At 41.5% G+C, this 7321-nt stretch overlaps 1 pseudogene; it reads left to right on the top strand.

Moving 5' to 3' along the window:
* Positions 1 to 349: 349 nt before the first annotated feature.
* LOC125157727 (centromere protein N-like) lies at positions 350 to 7111 on the top strand (annotated as a pseudogene).
* The last annotated feature ends 210 nt before the right edge of the window (positions 7112 to 7321 follow it).

Here is a 7321-nt window from a genome sequence, read left to right as displayed (position 1 = left end):
TGGGTGAGTTTATCCCCTTTAGGAGATAAGCTGATAAAGACTGTTGTTGGGTCTAAATTTAAAATTGGATCGCCTCCAGGGGCACCAGGGGTGCCTCAGTCGGTTGAGTGTCCAACTTTGGCTGAGGTCATGATCTTGCGGTTTGTGAGTTTGAGCCTCATGTCCGGCTCATTGCTGTCGGCCTGTCAGCCTGTCAGCACAGAGCCCACTTCAAATCCTCTGTCTTCCTCTTCCTGCCCCTCCCCTGCTTGTGCTCTCTCAAAAAATACATATTAAAAAAAAGTGGATCACCTCCAGGCGACAGCTGCTGAGGAGACACATTACTGGTCATGTTGGACGTGCCAAAGAGATGGACAGAGCTGTTGCCGAGTTTATCAAGAGAACCCTTTTGAAAATCCCAGTAACTGAAATGATGACAGTCCTCCAAGCCTGGGATTTTTTTTTTTTTGGCCTGAAAATCAATAGCAGACCACAAACTTCTGGAAGAAAAAGGAATCGCTTGTTCAGCTCTTGGTTATGCTTTGTGAGGAGAAGCAGGCAAGTGTCAATGATGCAGCCCTTGTAGACGTCATTTATACTCAATTTCCTCAGCACCGGAAAATTTGGGATATTTTTCAAATGAATAAAGGACCAGGTGAAGACATTGACCTGTTTTATATGGAACAACTCAAAAGATCAGTTAAGAAAATTCTGATAAGTTTCAGAGATGCTGAGGAGAATGCAGTATGGATTTGAATCTCTGGGGAGTGCAGTATGGAAAGCCACACCAACACAAACTTGCTTATGTGGTGTGTTATTCCCAAACTCTGTATGCCTTCTTTTTTCTCCCAGTTGAAGAACAATATACCCTTTCTGGGTCAGGCAGTGACAGTTGCTAGCAGATACCATCACATTGTGAAAATGGAGTTCAGAAGCTGGTATCTGGACTCTCTTAAGGCTATTTTTTTATTTTTTATTTCATTTTTTAATTTTTTATAATGTTTATTTTTGAGAGAGTGAGAGAGAACATGAGCAGGGGAGGGGCAGAGAGAGAAGGTGACGCAGAATCCGAAGCAGGCTCCAGGCTCTGAGCTGTCAGTGCAGAGCCTGACGTGGGGCTCGAACCCACAAATCACGGGATCATGACCTGAGCAGAAGTTGGACGCTTAACCGACTGAGCCACCCAGGTGCCACTATTTTAAAAATTTTTTTAATGTTTTATTTATTTTTGAGAGAGAGAGAGTGCGAGTGGGAGCAGGGGAGTGATACAGAAAAGGAGGAACAGAAGATGCCAAGCAAGCTCTGCACTGATAGCAGCAAGCCTGATGCAAGGTTTGAACCCACAAACTGCGAGATCATGACCTGAGTTGAAGTCAGACACTCAACCGAGCCACCTAGGTGCCCCAAGGCTACTGTTTTTAAACAGTATAATCAGACCTCTGAAACTTGCAACTCTACTACATCTCTACAAGAAAAAAGCCTTGGGCTAGATATAAACATGGATTCAAGGATTATTCATGAAAACAGAGTAGAAAAAGAGAGAGTCCGCAGAGTTGACTCAAGAAACTTTTGGACTGTTGCCTGGGTGGCTCAGTCAGTTAAGCATCTGATTCTTGATTTCGACTCAGGTCATGATCTTGGTTCATGAGATCAAGCCCCACATAGGGCTTTTACGTTGACAGCACGTAGCCTGTTTGGGATTCTCTCTCTTCCTCTCTCGCCCCTCCCTTGCTCATGCACATGCTCTCTCAAAATAAAGAAATAAACTTAAAAAAAAAAGAGAGAAGCTTTTGGAGACTATCCTCAACTAAGAGTAGACTTTGTACAAAATAAGCTTGAAATGAAATTCAAAAGTAACTTAAATGGGGACATCTTGGCTGAGAGAGAAACCCTTCCGGTGCCTAATAAAGTTCTCTAGTCTGCATCTTCTGGAAGTGTTGAAACTCTTAGCACTGGCTGGTACTGCAGATGTACCACTTTCTCCATTGCTCACTTGCATACCCAATAAGAGAATGAATTATTTAAGAATTAGAGATAAGTTATAATGAGCACTGGGTGTCATATGTAAGTGATGAATCACTAAATTCTCCTGAAACCAATATTACGCTATATGTTAACTAACTAGACTTTAAATAAAAATTTGAAAAAAAGATGGAAAAAATAAAATAAAATTAGAGATAAATAAGACGCATGTGGTTTTATAAGCACAGTATCTCCTTGATTATATTGCATATGCATTTTAGTTAGTGGCTAGCTGGTTAGCTTTTGTTTATAAGCTTGTGTTTTAGAAATTAATCCATGATATTGACAGTTTAGAAATGTTCATTATAATTGTTGGGACTGTTTTTCCTTCTCCATTGTGTATCCCTTTTCCCCTCTATCCTGCAAAGCACAGCAATTGTGGGTCTTTAAAATGTGACAGGATGTCCTTTTTCTCATTCCTGTCTCTTCTCAATCCTGGAGAGGTCTGATTCCACTTGCTGATTTCCAGGGATTTTCTCTTAAGCCTTGGATCAGAGAAAGAAAGCAGCAAGAAATTATACGCAACTCAAAACTTTCTAGGAGAATTATAAAATTGGTCCATTCAAAGGATATAGTTGGACCCATTAAGTTATTGCAAGAGGTAGCATATCAGATGATTCAGTTCTATAAAATAATGGTTTCATTCTATAGTTTTCATAATCTGTTTTATCATAGATATAGCACTAAAACTGACCAATAGTATGCTTCTTTTTCAATAAATATATTAAAAATTGTTTTTTATGTTTATTCAGTTTTGAAAGACAGAAAGTGAGACAGAGCACAAGCAGGGGTGGGGCAGAGAGAGAGGGGGACACAGAAACTGAAGCAGGTTCCAGGCTCTGAGCTGTCAGCCACAGAGCCCGACATGGGGCTTGAACTCACAAACCACGAGATCATGATCTAAGACGAAGTCGGACGCTCAACCGACTGAGCCACCCAGGTGCCCCATTCAATAAACATATTTATTTATTTATTTATTTTTATTTTTTTAAACAATAACATTTATTTTTTTTCAGGAATACTCAAAACATCCTTTATTTTTATTTTTTTTCTCCTTTATTCCTTTAGGGTTTATTTTTTTTCAATATATGAAGTTTATTGTCAAGTTGGTTTCCATACAACACCCAGTGCTCATCCCAAAATGTGCCCTCCTCAATACCCATCACCCACCCTTGCCTCCCTCCTATCCCGCATCAACCCTCAGTTTGTTCTCAGTTTTTAAGAGTCTCTTATGCTTTGGCTCTCTTCCACTCTAACCTCTTTTTTTTTTTTCCTTCCCCTCCCCCATGGGTTTCTGTTAAGTTTCTCAGGATCCACGTAAGAGTGAAACCATATGGTATCTATCTTCCTCTGTATGGCTTATTTCACTTAGCATAACACTGTCCAGTTCCATCCACGTTGCTACAAAGGGCCATATTTCATTCTTTCTCATTGCCACGTAGTACTCCATTGTGTATATAAACCACAATTTCTTGATCCATTCATCAGTTGATGGACATTTAGGCTCTTTCCATCATTTGGCTATTGTTGAGAGTGCTGCTAGAAACATTGGGGTACAAGTGCCCCTATGCATCAGTACTCCTGTATCCCTTGGGTAAATTCCTAGCAGTGCTATTGCTGGGTCATAGGGTAGGTCTATTTTTAATTTTCTGAGGAACCTCCACACTGCTTTCCAGAGTGGCTGCACCAGTTTGCATTCCCACCAACAGTGCAAGAGGGTTCCCGTTTCTCCACATCCTCGCCAGCATCTATAGTCTCCTGATGTGTTCATTTTGGCCACTCTGACTGGCGTGAGGTGATATCTGAGTGTGGTTTTGATTTGTATTTCCCTGATGAGGAGCGACGTTGAGCATCTTTTCATGTGCCTATTGGCCCTCCGGATGTCTTCTTTAGAGAAGTGTCTATTCATGTCTTCTGCCCGTTTCTTCACTGGGTTATTTGGTTTTCGGGTGTGGAGTTTGGTGAGCTCTTTATAGATTTTGGAGACTAGCCCTTTGTCCGATATGTCATTTGCAAATATCTTTTCCCATTCCGTTGGTTGCTTTTTAGTTTTGTTGGTTGTTTCCTTTGCTGTGCAGAAGCTTTTTATCTTCATAAGGTCCCAGTAGTTCATTTTTGCTTTTAATTCCCTTGCCTTTGGGGATGTGTCAAGTAAGAAATTGCTATGGCTGAGGTCAGAGAGGTCTTTTCCTGCTTTCTCCTCTAAGGTTTTGATGGTTTCCTGTCTCACATTCAGGTCCTTTATCCATTTTGAGTTTATTTTTGTGAATGGTGTGAGAAAGTGGTCTAGTTTCAACCTTCTGCATGTTGCTGTCCAGTTCTCCCAGCACCATTTGTTAAAGAGACTGTCTTTTTTCCATTGGATATTCTTTCCTGCTTTGTCAAAGATTAGTTGGTCATATGTTTGTGGGTCTAGTTCTGTGGTTTCTATTCTATTCCATTGGTCTATGTGTCTGTTTTTGTGCCATCAATAAATATATTTAAAAGCTGGTTGAAATAAATAAATAAGGGGTCTTTTAAGTAGGGCGTTATCTCAGAGAATGTCTTTTCTTTTGTGTTTTTGAAAGTGCCTTTAAAAATAATAAAAGTATATGTTTTGGGGTAGCCAAGAAGTCACAGTGTGTCTGAATGTCCTGCCTTGTGCTATCCAGTAATGCAGGCGTGCTTGGTTCTCCCACAGTTCTCACTCCGATTTCTGTATGGTCGCGTTACATTAGAACATAGGCAGAATTGAATTTGATCACTATTTGTTTGCATTAGTGTTGAGCTTATGTTAATGAGTTCAGAAAGAAAGTAACTTTATTTGTGCTCTTTTCCCCAAAAACCGACTTGGGGACTTCTTCCCATGTCTTGGAGGAAAGCCCAGCAGGGTTCCAAAGTTTTTTTTTGTTATTCTTATATAGATAAATGTTCTGTTGCCACTTCCCTTTGGTAAGAAATCTATTCCAGGGTGTTAATCCAGGTTTGCCTCAATTCCTGAATGTTGGGGAATATTTTTCAGTCCCAGATGGGACCTGTTCACAGACTGGAATCCTGCAGGTGATATGTATATATGAGTATGGAGTCAGTAATAAGCAAACACTTTTTGTCTTTCTGTTCTCAGTCTATCTATTCTCCAGTTTCTCGTCCTTTTCCCCCTAATGTGTTCCCCAGAGAGACAAGAGAAATGACATGTTGGCAAAGTTGTAATGTGGTGATAGGCTCTGAGATGTGGAGGATGCCATGATGTGATGCTTTCAGGAAATATTTTCATTTTTCTTCAGGGACCTCAGACTTTATGCCCTGTCACATGCACTGACCTTTCTCTGACTCTTAGACCCTCACCTCAATCCCTAGGCCTGCTATGACCATCACGTCTGTTGTTGACTTTCTTCTTTACTAGGCGGTCCTCTTGGGTGGCTTCCCTGTGAAAGAATTCTCAGGCTTCTCTTTTTCCAGAACAACCTGTCAACTTAGGAAATCAGTATCTTTCTTTGGAACTGCTGTTCTTTCACAAGGTAGACGCTTATTTCCTTTCTCCAGGGGCACCTCAAGCTTTCACTTCTTGATGATACATGTGTGAGTCACACAGTTGTTCCTGTATCCCTCAACCTTCACAAGCGTCAGTCATTGTTTTCCGAAGCTCCTGGTCAGTGATTCACAGCAAGGGAGAAACAGTACTTAGCCTGCCCTTATGAGTGTTTAGAAAATACCCAGCACACTGACAGAATTCTCTAAAAATTCTTTCTCTTTTTCCTCTATGTTAATTCTTTTATATCTCTTTGGTAGTTTAATGGAGTACTATTGGCAGACCTGTTTGGTATCATTTGTTTGCTATGTGGCCAGCACTTCACTTCAGAATATGAGTGTATTTGGGGCGCCTGGGTGGCTCAGTGGGTTAAGTGTTGGACTCTTTTTTTTTTTTTTAATTTTTTTTTCAACGTTTATTTATTTTTGGGACAGAGAGAGATAGAGCATGAACGGGGGAGGGGCAGAGAGAGAGGGAGACACAGAATCGGAAACAGGCTCCAGGCTCTGAGCCATCAGCCCAGAGCCTGAGGCGGGGCTCGAACTCACGGACCGCGAGATCGTGACCTGGCTGAAGTCGGACGCTTAACCGACTGCGCCACCCAGGCGCCCCGAGTGTTGGACTCTTGGTTTAGGCTCAGGTCACGATCTTGTGGTTCGTGGGTTTGAACCCTGTATTGGGCTCTGTGCTGACAGTGCAGGGCCTGCTTGGGACTCTCTCTCCGTCTCACTCTGCCCCTCCCCATGCTCATTCTCTCTCAAAATAAATAAACTTAAAAAAAAATAGAATATGAGTGTATTTGACACAAATTGTCTTCGCCTTTGGAGAGTGTTTTAATTTGCTAGCGTTGCCTTAGAAAGTAACCAAAACTGGGTGGCTTTAACAACAAAAACTTACTGTATCACACATGTGGGCCTCTAAGTAAAAAATGAAATTGTTGACATTGTTGGTTATATGGGAAACGAATGAAGCAGGAGGGTCTGTTCCAGGCCTTTCTCCGTGGCTTGTAGATTGCCTTCTACATGTTCACGTAGTGTTTTCCATGCATGTGTATCTCTTTCCACATTTTCTGTTCTCATAAGGACACTGGTCATATTAGTTTAGGGCCACTCTAATGATATTATTCTAACTTGATTACCTCTGTAAAACCCTTTTTAAAATAAGAGCACATTCCAAGGAATTGGGTGCTAGGACTGCAAATATGAGTTTTGGCGGGGGAGCACAATTAAACCCATAATAGATCTTCTGCCAAGTCTTTCCCTTGAGAGAGCTTGTCTTCATTCTATTCGATGCACACTTTTAGGAATGTGCATTTGCTGGGACTGGTTGAGAGACAGTCCCTGGCCCCTAGGATTTTGTGACCCACCCCGCTGTTGTGCATCCTCTTTTCTTTCTAAGGGCTCCTCTTGAGTGATGTAATTTGGATACAATCTCAGACCACTTACCATCATAGTTTCTGCATGTGGGCATTGTTGATCGTAGCCTTTTCTTCTGCAGATGGTGCAAGTGCAGTTCACTCCCAAGTCGGAATTCTATATGAGGACTCTCCGACTTTGCTTCATGGTTGGATACTGTAACAATGGTGCTTGCTTTACAGGATGAAGTATACAGCTTGGCCAGCTTCCTAGGATGTTTCCTGGAGTGTTTTTTCTCTGTTTAATAGCCAGGTGGGAGCTACCATCGGAGGATGGCTTGGATTCTTAAGGAATATACGGGAAAAGAGGAATACATTATTGATGTTCAACTCCCAGTGGAGCACATGATTAAGAAAGTTAGTTTGGGTTTTAATGTAGCAGTTCCCCCAGAAGGCTG

Source organism: Prionailurus viverrinus, chromosome X (genome assembly GCF_022837055.1).
Source record: "Prionailurus viverrinus isolate Anna chromosome X, UM_Priviv_1.0, whole genome shotgun sequence".
NCBI lineage: Eukaryota > Metazoa > Chordata > Mammalia > Carnivora > Felidae > Prionailurus > Prionailurus viverrinus.
This window is presented reverse-complemented; position numbering and strand designations above follow the sequence as displayed.